This window comes from Diadema antillarum, unplaced genomic scaffold, assembly GCF_040938485.1.
Source record: "Diadema antillarum isolate AM-2024a unplaced genomic scaffold, OU_Dant_1.0 scf00000111, whole genome shotgun sequence".
In the NCBI taxonomy this organism is placed as follows: Eukaryota; Metazoa; Echinodermata; class Echinoidea; order Diadematoida; family Diadematidae; genus Diadema; species Diadema antillarum.
Window position 1 is genome coordinate 400,961 of NW_027271000.1, and position 13,720 is coordinate 414,680.

At 42.2% G+C, this 13,720-nt stretch overlaps 1 pseudogene; it reads right to left on the reverse strand.

Annotated features, from left to right (window-relative positions):
- Positions 1-789: 789 nt before the first annotated feature.
- Positions 790-13,720, reverse strand: part of LOC139719527 (uncharacterized) — a 329,065-nt pseudogene continuing 316,134 nt past the window's right edge.

The window sequence follows — 13,720 nt, forward strand, 5'->3', positions numbered from 1 at the left end:
TTTGTTTCCCTAAAAGGGAACAAATTCAAAGAAGAAATTAACAGATTGACATTCCAATATACCACGTATTGTAGAGATTAGCTCTTGTGTCCATATTGCAACAGAAACCGGTAGAAAAAGATTGTAAGGATACCGAAAAAAAAAATACAATAACAGTCATAATGATGGAACAAAAACAACAAATAACACCGATGATCATAGTAACATAAATGATGATGTAATAATTATCAAACATGCGAAAGGGTCTGTATCACAATACGTCTGGCATGTTACACACCCCAGAAATTCATCGCAAATCGGGAGACACAAACTCTCTGTGCAATGAATTCTGATACAATGCTTAACTCGACAGATAATGTGACACAAAAGTCATCGCTAAAATTTGGTCTCACAAGGCTCTTTGTCTCTTGGGAGTTGATTGCATATCTAACAAGGGCACATGAATGGCTTTAAAGAGGACCCTTTTTTTTTGGAAACATCCAACTAATCGCACTTTATGAATGGCCAGTTCATGCTGCAGGTACTGTGGCCTACGCTTACAGAGTTCGCATTCCGTACGAAAAGGGAAAAAATAAAAACAGCCAAGGCCAGCATCTAGATTTGATGGCAGCTTTGTCCACTGACGAGGAATTTCACCCGTCGTCGACTTCGCATCAAGTGGCTCCATGGCCCAGGACTGAAAGGCTCCCCTTTTCTTCACAAACATACAAAATATCCATATTTCAGACAGAGCGACAATTTTCCACAATCTGTTTTTTGGGGCTGCAACCGAGGGGATTCACCCACTCCTCCTCCTCCTCCTCCACTCAAAGACGCCTTTACGAGAAACTCCGGCAGGGGTGTGTGCGCATCACATCCCCCCTCCCCACTTTCCACTCATGTATCACGAGAGATCGCTACCGTCGTGCGAGGTGGAGGCTCCGCCCCTAACCCCACGGTGGGTCACCCGTGGGCTCCTGTCCCCCGTGGGGCCGCCAGCAGGGGCGGGGTTGTCCCCCTCTTGCATGTGCTGGCGCCTGCGGGCGATGGAAGCCAGTTGGGAACTGGTAAAGTCCTGGAGGAGTGGACCTAGTGCCGCTGGAACGGAGTAGGGGGGCGAGGTGGGTGTCTGGCCTGATGGAGGGGATGTGGGGAAGTACACACTCCTATCTCCCCTGGGTGGAACACGTGGCGAGAGGCTCCCTGAGCTAATCACTATGGAGACAAGCAGACAACGAACAACATGAGATGTTTAACTTTAAAAGGAGTGAATCAGGCTTAGTGTTTGTCTTTTCTCTAGATAACATTGATCTCATATCACATACAACATCTATGGTCAGAAAACGAAAACTTCTCAAATAGAAATAGTGATCTTTCAATTCATTTTTGCCTTAATGAAAAGAAACTAGAACAGCGACCACATGATCAAGGAATCATGGATATCTCTACTATAAAACTGATATTGTACTATGAAAGGCAGATAATGTTTACAAACATAGGCACAGAGTAGTCTTCTATGATGCTCTGTCATTGATGATAAATTCTCAAGAAAGGATGCCTCAATTTCATATTCTTCCACAACACACTGGCCTCATGTTGACTTTCAACATTGTATCACATCAACACAACAAAGCATTTCTTCCAGTCACTCACAATGAAAGATAAGAAACTCCCAATTTTGATCTTTTGCAATTTTGATCAAGGGTCGTTAATTCAGGTAAATTCCCTATACCTACATGTGAAGGGTTCGTTATCCGAAAATTTGTCTATTTTGCAGATTGAAATGAACCTTCAAGCAGGAATGAAGAGCCTTTTCTTGTGGTAACCTTTTGATCAAGTGATGATTTGTTATTTTGCAGACGAAACGCAAGAGTTTTTCAGATGATTATTGAGACAAAGAAACAGCTGTGAGGGGTTCTTATCTTACCTGGGACATCTAGATCCTTTCTTCGCCCTCTCTCCACCATCTTCTTCTGGATGAAGGGGGATCCCTTCTCCCTCACTCCGTCCTTGCCCTCCCCCGGTGTCAGGAGCGAGATGGAGTACCCTTCCCTCCTAGCGTGGAGTGACGCTGGAGGACTGGTAGGCCCTGACACCAATCTCCTGGTGGAGCTGCACCCCTCCTGGGGCCTCACGAGGAGACTGGTAGGCGTGGCCTTGGTCCGCTGCTCCAGGACACCGGCCAAGTCGCGGTGCCCGCTGCTCGGCGACAAAGCCGTCTTCATGAAGTGCTTCGAGTTGCGCTGGAGGATGCTATTGTGCTCAGAGTACATGTGGAGACCACGCTCCGGCCAGTGCGGGATTTCTGACCGATCATGTTGCTTGTTGTGCGACATGTTGTGATGTAGATGGGAGGTGGACTTTAGCTCCACCGGCACGGCAAAGTCCAGGTTGTTGTTGATGCCGTGGCCGAGTTTGGGGATGGCGGCGCTAGGCGGTTCCGTTTGGCGCAGACTGCCGTCATGGAGACCCGCAGTGGGGTGGATGCCCCTTAGAGACTGGTTGGCACGTTGCAGTAGTGGTGACTCGATGACCTCGCGGGGACTACCCAGGGGACTCCGGGCATCCACAGTCGGACTCCTTGGAGATTTCTCAATCTTCTCCCACGGGTCATCAAACCTGATGTTCTTTCTCAATGTGTTGGGAGAGCGGTGCAGTCGTAGACTAAAGTCCAATTGCCTGTTTGCCCACGTAGCTCCCTTGCAGCATATTTTCCGTTGCGCTCTTGACGCGCTTGTTGACCTTTGGCGATCTCATATCCTGCTCTTTCGCCCCGAGAGCAGACCGCATGGACACGGCACTCACGGAGCTGGCACTGCGCAGATTGTCGGCACTTTGAGAGTGGGCGCTCATCGCGGTGGAATCTGACAATGTTACATCAATAGTCCTATGTAGAGCGCGCTGTACCTTGGGGGAGAGCACCGCCGACAGAGGGCGCTCTTTTTCGGTATGCGCTTGGTGAGGCCTGGCATGGCCGGTCTCCCTGATTGCACGAGGTTTGTGTCTATCAGCCCTTGGTAGGACGTGGCTCTCCTTTGCCTTGACCGATGCGTCATCCTTCGAACTAAGCTTCAACAATTTGCTCTCCGGCTCAACAAACTCCGCGCTCTTTGCGGCGCTCTCTTCGGCCGGCTTTGGAGAGGGCTCGAGGCTTTCCTCGGGCTGACTCGGTGAGTCCGTTTTGCTGGTGGGACTGTGAATTGCACTGGTTTGACTGACGGCTGCCTCCTTCTGTGCAGCCTCCTTCTCCTCCTCCTCCTCCTTCTGTTTCTCCTTATTCCTTCTCTCCGTCCACACCTTCTTGTTCTCGTGCATGTTGTGCAGCATTTCCTGAGAGAGGTCGGTAGCGAGGAATCGCGCCCAGTTCGAGAAAAGTGGTTCCACAACAAACCCGATGAACCCTGGGCAAAAAAAAAGCAGCAAGAAATCTCCTTACATATGAACAAGAAGCATAATGCCCTGACCCCTGCCTTGATGGGGAAAAATGTAATGCTTCAGATCATATCCCTGAATCATTACTGAACCAATCACAAGATTAAGACAAACCAAAGTTGGAAGCAAATAGGGGGAGGGAAAGTGAAAAGAAAAGTTTTCAAATTAATATATTCTTGCATCAAGCTGTTTTTATCGCAACTGATTGACAAATTACCCTGCATAGACGTATAAACATAGACTATTACATGCTTTCATAGTATATTTTAGTTAGTAGCAATGATAAAAAAATGTTAATGAGTATCAAAAAAGAAGAAGAAAAGAATGAGAAGCAGCACTGGTTGTCAGGCAAAAGTACAGTAGTCTAGTGGATGTGACACCTGTCTGGTAATTAGGAGATTCTTGGTTCAAATCCAGCCTGAGTACAAGGTACAAATGTAAGCTCACGATTTTTGTTTTTGTTTGTTTGTTGTTGTTTTTTTATCATGGCAACTACAGTACTATAGCACTGAATAATCGGTCCTTTTTTATGTTGATGAAGGGCAATTTGTCAATCAGTTGCAATTCTCCATGGCTTCAAAGTCTCTAAATTTATTTCGGACAAGTCTATTAAAGATTGGTCACCTACCGCATTGTATCTGAGGAATCGTCGTTGTCACCCTGTCACAGTTCATAGAAACGGGAAGTCTCTTCAACTTTTCTTGATCACCTGCAACAACAGATAACAAACAAAATACACACACAAATTAATCAATGCACCTCTGTAGCATAGCTATGTATTTCTTTGAATAAAATAGTGAAAGTGCATGGAACTGCAGTGAAAAAGAGACATTACATCTCCAGGTATTTGATTTTGAGTTAGTCAATCACAGAGCTGATTTTGATTTTGCAACCAATCACATACTGTAGAACGAGGAATGTTTGCATGCATTTTAATTTTGCGAATTTCGCGAGAGCCAAGATTCGCGATATTAAAATGCACGCAACAGTTCTTGTCTACGCTATATGCATTGAATGCTAGAGGCAACTCACGAAAATTTCATGCCATGGAAAAGGCCATCGGCTTCAATTTGCGAAAATATCGTGTTTTACAGTATTATAGCATGCTCCATACTGAAGCCCATCCTTGAAGGTGCATGGAATGTTATCACGCTGCATCAGATTTTCTGTGGACTAAGCTTTTAAAACAAATGTGAAGACATGTTCTCTTCCCACTGGTTTAATGATGTATCTCACACTCAGCCCTTTCTGTGCCACGGAGTTTGGACAGTGTGTACAATGCTATGGGGATTTTAGTGTCAATCAGCACTCAAAGCACAAAAAAAAAGGCTATTACAAAGGAGAATCATTTAAGTTTGGCTTAAAGGGACTGTACAGTACTGGTTGAGGTGGGGATTCATGTTTTGAACATTCTTAAGTGAGACAATGAGAAACCTCTTATGAAATATGAAAGAGCATGAAATTTTAAGAAGGATTCAACATTTATTTGATGAAAATTGGTTTTCAAATGGCTGAGATATCCAAAAATGTGATAATAATGAAAGGCGACAGGCCACGCCTTTTATTAGGATCTCTTTGTTTCACCTTGTTTTTGGATATCTCAGCCATTTCAAAACAATTTTCATCAAATAAACTTTTGAAACCCCTTAGAATTGCATGCTCTTTGACATCTCATAGAGTGGTTTTTGAGTATCTTGTAAAACGTCAACAGCTAAATCCTCACCTCAACCAGAACTGTTCTACACACCCTTTAACCCCCCTACACCTAAGATTTGATAAGTTTCCATAGTTTAACCCTAACTAGGCTGGGGGGGGGGGGCCTCCGAGGCCCCCCCCCCCCCCCCCCCGACGTTCCGCGCGATGTATTGCTATCGCGAAAAGCTATCGGCGCGACGTTTCTTCTTTCGAGTCTCCCGCATCTTTTGACACCAAATTTGTGATGCCCGGGCGCGCGGTTCCGAAGTTGCGCATAAATATGTACGTGCATGTCAGACCAAAAATTGCTCAAAAACGTGAATTCGTGTACAATTTCAATGCAAACTGTGCTTACAGGCAAATTTCATAAAAGCATGATTATTTGGGTGTTTTATGGATTAAAATCAATTAATAACATATTTTCTTGTTCGGAACAATGTCGCGGACAAATTTCATCAAAAAAACAATGAAAAACATAAAGTCAAAAAAACAAGGAAATACATAAGAAATTCAAAAAACAATAAAATACTTAAGAAATTTTTTCTGATGGCACAATTTTTTTCTCTTACATTTGCTAAGGACACTAAAAAGAATATTTACACAAAAATGTGCCTGTTTTGAGCTTTGTTTAGTGATTTACACCAAATTGTCTGATTTCATGCATCATTATGCATAAATTAGCATAGTTTAGCACAAATGACAATTTTAGAAAAAATTAAAGGACAAGTTCACCTTCATAAACATAAGGATTGAGAAAATGCAACAATATTAGTAGAACGCATCAGTGAAAGTTTGAGGAAAATTGGACAATCGATGCAAAAGTTATTAATTTTTTAAATTTTTGTGTTGGAACCGCTGGATGAGGAGACTACTACAGGTTGTGAGTCATATGCGTACAACAGTATGAAGAAAATGTAAAAGAAAATTCAACATATTTTCACTTTTTTCGCATAATAAAAGAGCAATTGACTTGCCTCTTTCAAAAGGCAGGGGGAGTAATATAACCCATAACATTTATCGGTAACGAGTCACGGGAATGTGTACTTTTTTCAAAAGATAGAATTTTGTGAAATTCTCTTTATATTTTCCTTATATTGTTGTACGCATGTGACATCTAAGTTATTCATACACTGCAGTAGTCTTCTCATCCAGCGGGTACTGCACAAAAACTTCAAAAATTCATAACTTTTGAACGGATTGTCTGATTTTCCTCAAACTTTCAATGATGTGTTCTACTAATATTGCTACATTCTCTCAATCCTTATGTTTATGAAGGTGAACTTGTCCTTTAACTTCATAGTACTTTAGATTACGTCATAGGCAATGTGTGTGCCAATCTATCATGTGCGGCTCTATCATCTACCTAAATAGCCCGGCCTAGTTAGGGTTAAACAGGGCACAATAAGTTCCTATAGGAACTGAGTAAATGACAATATACAATGTATCTGGCTACAGCATGGCTTATGCACCTGTCTGCATTCATACCAATCTCATGACATCATAAACATCTTTTAGAACTGCACTTCAACCTACCTTTGCTTCTTAACACATTGGGTAGTTCCTCTTCAAATTGATAACAGTGACAAAAACTGTTGTCTAAGTATTACTAGTTTTCCCAAGACGTAGAGTTATGAGAAGCACACTTTACGTATTCCAGTAATATTAGGAAAAGTTCAACATATTTATCCAACGCTTGTTTGTGCATCTGCATCGTTGCCATGACAACCCTACATCCGAGCTCTCACCTTGCCTGAAGAATTCCTCGGACACCATGTTCCCCCACTGCTCCGTGATCTGCCACTGTCGACACGGGTTGCAGATATCGGCGCACTTCAGCGCAATCTGGTTGGAGGTAAGACGAACAACATTAGGATACTGCAATTTTCGATATCCAATCAATTATCAAAACCTCTCATGTCCTTCTTTGTTGCATATTGTAAAAGTGCAACAGTCTTTAATGTTGAAATTCTATGAGCATTTCACACACACAAAGAAAAAAATGATGCGTGCTAACACACACGTACAATGTACACAGACACACAAATTCTCATATATTCTGTGTACTGTATTTGTCGGAGGAAAATTCAAACTCTCAGACATAATAAGTCATCAACCATGAAATTAAGATGCAAAATTCATCTCACTAAAAATGAATGCAAAAATAATTGCATGCACTATTTCTTCTTTGATAGTATCAAAACCATGACTCATATCACTGTATATGGATTATACAGTCTTTTACCCATTTTCCATACATCAACTCTTTTCCTAGACACATACGAAATCTCCCTGCTCCTTTTGCTTTCATTGTTACTGTCATCAAGGAATTACAATTTGGGGCATAAAAAGTCATTTTAATGTATATCATCATCAGTTACATTATGTAAAAGCGATAGACTGAAAACCCCAAATTGCAACATGAGACCTACAATGTGTACACTGTATCAACCACTAAACTTACAATGGCAGGAAAAAAATAATAATGGTCATCATTTTGATATGAGTTTGGAGATAAATTCCCACGACGTCACTAATACTGTCATGTCAACTGACATTGCCTTCAACCAAAGTTAGCCATCTTTTGGGGGTTTTTTTTTGTACTTTTATTTCATAGTCAAAAGGTGCTAGAATGACACTTGTTGCGACTGTCGGGATGTTTGATTAAAGTATCGACATCATCACAAATATGAGATTGACAGAGCGCTATTCCTCTTCCATTAGCGTAATCCTTGGTGATGTCATCTGGAGGGGTCGCCATGACAACGACCGTCAACCCTCATCTCAAGGGATTTTGAGGGGAGAAACTTACTTGCATAATGAATTTCCTAGTTTCGTGACGCTTGAGAGAGAAGTCCTTCTTGTCGAGTTGCCTCTGCGGAAAGAGCGACGAAAGCGGGAAAAGGGTCAAGGAAAGAAGACGGAACAAGAAAAACTTTGAAAAATGGCACATCAGATTCTGAGAACGGCTTTCCTTCAACAGGCCTGATGAATCATGGACACAGCACCACAAGGGATTTTTACAACATTGTCTGATGCTTGAAGAAGTCTTCACTGCTGAGAACATTAATCTCTCAGGCTCGTTGTGGAAAAAAAGAGGTGAAATAAATACATTTAACTTCTCTCCCATCCGAAACCTCCTCACCAACCTTTGCTTCTTAATCTCCCGACCCAAACAATAAGTTCTAAAAAACAGAGCTGGCTGCTGCATTCATCGACACCTGAATGAAAAAGGAAGACTGCGCTCTCCTGGAAATATTCAGTAGCCTCATGAACTGATAAATTCTGACAAACAAATATGTTTTGGGAGATGTTCTGAAAAAAAAAAGTATCATGACTTGTTATTTCTACAACATTGACACATGTCTATTGTTAAACTCTGCTTCCATTAACAAAATGAGGATAATTTGTCAGGAAAGCAAGCAGCGCATGATCAGCTTGTTTCATTTGAAACTTTTTTTTTTTCCACTTGGAAGTATAACTGCATGCATCTGTAACTGTGCAAGAAAGTAGAACCGCCCATTGAGGAAATGTATTATTACCTCCACTTTAGGCCTGTTGTTCCTCTAACCTGTTACCTGTTATCCTCACTCCCTCCCTCCCCTAACCTCCCCTCCTCCAAGCCCCCCCCCCCCCCATGATTTAGAAAAAAAAATGAAGCAAGAGTCATTTGAGATGTAGCAGACCCCATCCCACCCCAGCCGACCCAAAGACAGGGCCAGGATGTTTGCAATTGCACCCAGGGCTTAGCACTTCACAGTTTTCACCCCTCCAATGAGGTTTTACTGACAGCACACTAAAGCCTTGTCTAGACTGACATCTTTCTTCTGTGGATACACAACGAGGGGGAAAAAAAAAAGACCAAAAAACAGCAGCGACTTGTGAGAGACATCTTTAACAACACGTGAGTCACTTTCAGGAACCAGTAACCGTTGAGAAATAACCACCTCTCTTATGGCAGCAGCCAGACGTAACTATTACTACACATCTTGATAGCAATTGAGCCTTCTCCGTGTCAGGATTTGGACAACGTGAACAACGTTTTGTGGTTTAGTGTGCCATTCAGCAACTAAAAGAAAGCAAAGGATTTAATGATTGAGGGGACTGTGTTATCCCATCTGTTTGGCAGTTGTAGTATGAAGGATTAAAGTAAGGGAAGATCAAACATATTTTGAAATAAATTGCACAGGACAAAAATCATACATGTCTTCAAATGTCCATCCCTGTTGTGATTCCATGGAACTCCTCATCATAAGTTAGTGTTTGCTCCTTGTATTACAAATACTTTATTTCAGTTACACAATGCAACATGATTGTTTGGTCAGGACTTGGTAGTATCTCTGGGCATTTAGCCTGCATCCTTTCACTACAAATGAAGGCAATCCTGGCCCCTCCCCTGAACACCCCCCCCCCCCCACACCCCCACACTGGTCTGACAGACAACAGAGTTTCTATTGCCACTTTGGAGGCTCTGTCCCAAGAAACTCACCTGAAACTCTGAAAGAAATTCCTGTTGCCTAGCAATGTCTGTCGCCAGGATGAGCGATCGTATATGGTCCACAAACTTTTTCCTGTGAGGAAAAACGACATCACCATGGATATGACGAATTGTGTGAAGAACATGACAGCAATGACAGATAGAACAACAACAATAACAAAAAGACAATACAAAAAGTATTCTTTATAATGCTTGAGATGGGTATGTTCTTGGTTCAACAGCACATTGTGATCAAACACACTTTCGTGGGATTCCTACACAATATCTGACCGTAACAGTTCATTAAAAGCAAGAAGACCCCGGATACACTGTATTTGTATTTCTTTTCATCCTGTTCTTTCATCTCCCTTTAACCGCTGATTCACAGTTGATGAGAATCACAATACTTTTGACAAACTGAATATATCAAGAATCCTAATCATCTTATTTCTTCTTTCATGTTCTTTGCCCTTCTCCTTTTCCTTCTCCTCTTTCCTCTTCTTCCTTCCCCTTCAAGCTACTTCCACTCTTACATTCTACTTTTCTCGGAGCAGAATTAACCCCAAAACACCCTCCAACTTTTTAAAACATCTCTACTTAAAGACTTTCAACACCACTGCAGCGAGCTTCACGGCAACTAGCCACGCCTACAGAAAGTTTTAACTTAAAATATAAAAGGAGGCATACCATTGACTGGGAGGAAGGTGGTCCAGCAGCCCGGTCTCGTGGAGTATCGAGATACCAACTCTCCAGTGGTGGTTTTCTAGGACCGACGAATTCTACCAAATCAGGAAAAAAGAAAGAGGAGGACATCATTAATACTGTCATGTATTCAAACAATGAGGTGAATCTTCAAACAATTTCTTATTTTGACAAATAGTTCCGGTTCCATGTCAATTTTGAGAGTGAATGCAGATTTTTGTTTTGTTTTTGTTTTAAAATCCAATCATAACATTCACTGATAAGATTAGATACAAAATGCATGATCTTCATCCTAGTAAAAAGATGGTGTCAAAAGTTATGTAACCATTGCAAGACTATCAAACATCTTGCTAAGTATGCTTCACTATGCCCACATCTTGGAATATTCTCGCAGCAGTGTGATTGTAATACAACTAGAATTGGGAGGCCAGGTCCTTTTGTATTTGTCTTCTTGTTTTCTTCTGAGGTAATATTTTCTAACCTCAATCCAACAATGGCATGTTGGTGTTAACATTTACAGTTTAATTATGGACTGGTACATGGATACTAAATAATGCTTATCTATTCAGTGGAAAACAACAACAGTCTATTAAATGTACATTGAGCAAGGAAGATTGATACAGAAAGAGAGATAGAGTCGCAATAGGAAACAAGCTGTACCTGATAGAGTTGTGCTAAGTGGTGTTTTGAGTTGACCATGTACTTCTGGTTGACCCCTGGATGATCCAGGTCATGCATGGCTGACCCCAACAGCGCCCCCATGACCTCCAGGGGCGTCAGTGCTTGCCGAAGCTGCATACAGAGGGAGATTAAAACAAAACAAAAGAGGGTATCAAATACGATAGGAAAAGAATATTTGGGAGAATATTATTTTGACAAAATATTAACCTGTTGAGGACGAGTCCCGAGCATTCTTGGGCAGGGGTCGATGGGAAATGCGTGTTGTAGCACATCCTCAATGGGTTAACTGGCGTCAACACTGACAACACAATACAAGACAAAATTTCACTTTACTCATAATGTCTTCAGATGGTATTTTGCCACATAACATTGAAGATGACAGAAGCTATTTGTTCTCCAGAAAAGTCACCCTTGAAACAGGCTAAAATGAACGCCACTGCATAACTGTATGCGGACAATGTAACAACATCATGTGAAAAACTATGAACCTGCCAGAAGGGATTAAGTCCCTTTTGAGAAACTACGAAGTCCTGGCAGACAGCATGATAGTTGAGAAGCAGAGGGGCACAATGCTAGAGGAGCTGCAACCCTACATGTAGATGAGCTACAACAAGGCCCTTCTTGCTGGCATCAATAAGAGCATCATATCTAGAAGAGGCAGGTTGAGAGGTGAGGGATGAGGGGAGAGGAAAAACCTGTCAGATTTGAGGTGAGTGTATCTTTGAAGAGCTGGGCTAGGGGAGGGGGGAAAGTAAGGAATAGGGGTACGGGGATAGGGGTAATGGGGGTTCATGATATGTGGGGTAGGGGCACTTAGTTTAAGTTAGCGTTGTTGGGGAATATGAGGGAGGGTAGGGGAGTTTGAAGGATTTGAAAAAATAGGGGAAAGAAATAACAAGGTGATGGGGTTTGCAAGGGAGGGACCACAACGAAATACATGGCTAATTCAGGGGAACATTGGGGGGGGGGGGGGGGGGCTATGAAGTCTGGATATATGGAAAGGGGAAGGGTTGATGATATAGGGGGGGAGAAGGCAGAATTGTTGGAGTTAGTGATAGTGAGGGTATGGGGGGGGGGGGGGGGAGAGATTTAGCGATGTATGGGGCTAGAGAGAAGGGTCACTGGGGATGCTACTGAAGCACAGGGTAAGAGTTAAGTGGTAAGAGGGTGGTTGGCCAAACAGGGGGGTGTGCAGAGGGGGTGCAAAGGATGTAGAAGGATACTCTCCGTAGCCCTCTGGAGGTGCATACCACGGGGCCCCAGGAAATGACCTGGCAACGGTAAAGAAATTTGATCAAGGAGGATTAAGATGAAAAGTCTGTCAAAGTGGAGGGGTAGGGAGAAAGTGTGTGTGTGGGGGGGGGGGGGGGGGGGAGTTGAAAAGCATCTGGTAATTGATCAGGAGGTTGGGAAGCATTATTGCAATGCCTCACCGGAACTTCCCCCCCCCCCCCCTTTCGTCATGGTCAGTCTACACTTTTGACCACATGGAAGTTGCGAGGTTTTGATGGCAGTACAAGCAGCTGCAGTAGGATATGCTTAGGTTAATCTCAAGGGTATTACCTATAAAAACTATACCCTCGGTACTAATCTGCCCTTTCTTTACTCATTTTTTTTTGGGGGGGGGGGAGGGGGGGCATTGTTTCGTGAAATGTGAAGTCACTGTCATAGTGGAATTGATAACAAAAACATATGAACCATAAGTGGATCAAGTTACCACTTTTTAGTGAGTGACTACAAGAACATAGCATTTTACTGATTTTTTTTTTTTTTTTTTGCCAAAGCACATGATACTTTATACAATTATTCTTGGTTAGCTATGGGGAATTATATGACACATGTGAGAGTTCCAGCTGTTATATTGTCACAGTCAGAGATAATAAAACAACTGATTTGTTTTTCCAGTTGAGATATACTCTACTGATCTAGCTATCAATGTAATAAGGAACATCCAGGAATAATGATGGGTAAGGTGGAATTCTCACAGTCAAACTCAACAGCCAGTACCAGTCTTTGGTTGGATGGTTAGTTTACTGTAGTGATGTGCCCTTTAGCCATCGGCACTCATGATATGTGCTCGGTACCGGAAGAGTTAGAGGAGCAGGCTCTCCTCAAATTCATCAGATAAGGGAGGGAGTTGAGTCACCTTCTCATCCTCAAATTTGTCCCACTTTCAGGTGAGAAGGTCAAGCAGTTCAAAACCACATAGTTGCCATCAATGGTCACCCTTTTCAAAAGGTGAAATCAGTCATCTCCAAATCAGAAATACGCAGCAGCACATGTGGCATTTTGCAGAGAGAACATATTATCTAATTTTCTTCAAACACAAAAGTCGTCTCGAACAAAGCTAGCAAAATCAAAGCAGCAAATCAGACAAAGTCTGATTAAAATTGCATGAAGTTTGAGAGACATTGTCACACTCTGAACTATGCGAAGACATTTGACACGACCCGACATATGAAACTTGATATATGGAGTCTTCATAAAGCAACCATGTCATCACATGCATAGAATGCTTCACTTGCTTTGCTGATATAACAACCACAATATTACTTTCCTCGATTTGCAATAAACAATGAACTTTCTCAATGTGTCACAGACAAGCAAACAATAGCTGCTACCACATACTGTTTTGTGACAATTACTGGCCTGATCAAAGAAGGTTTTGATGGGAAATTCAAAATAAAGTTAATTGCAAGCACATTTCTCAACATCTTGTGAACAAGATCTTTTCTTGACTGTGTCAGAAGCGTGGTA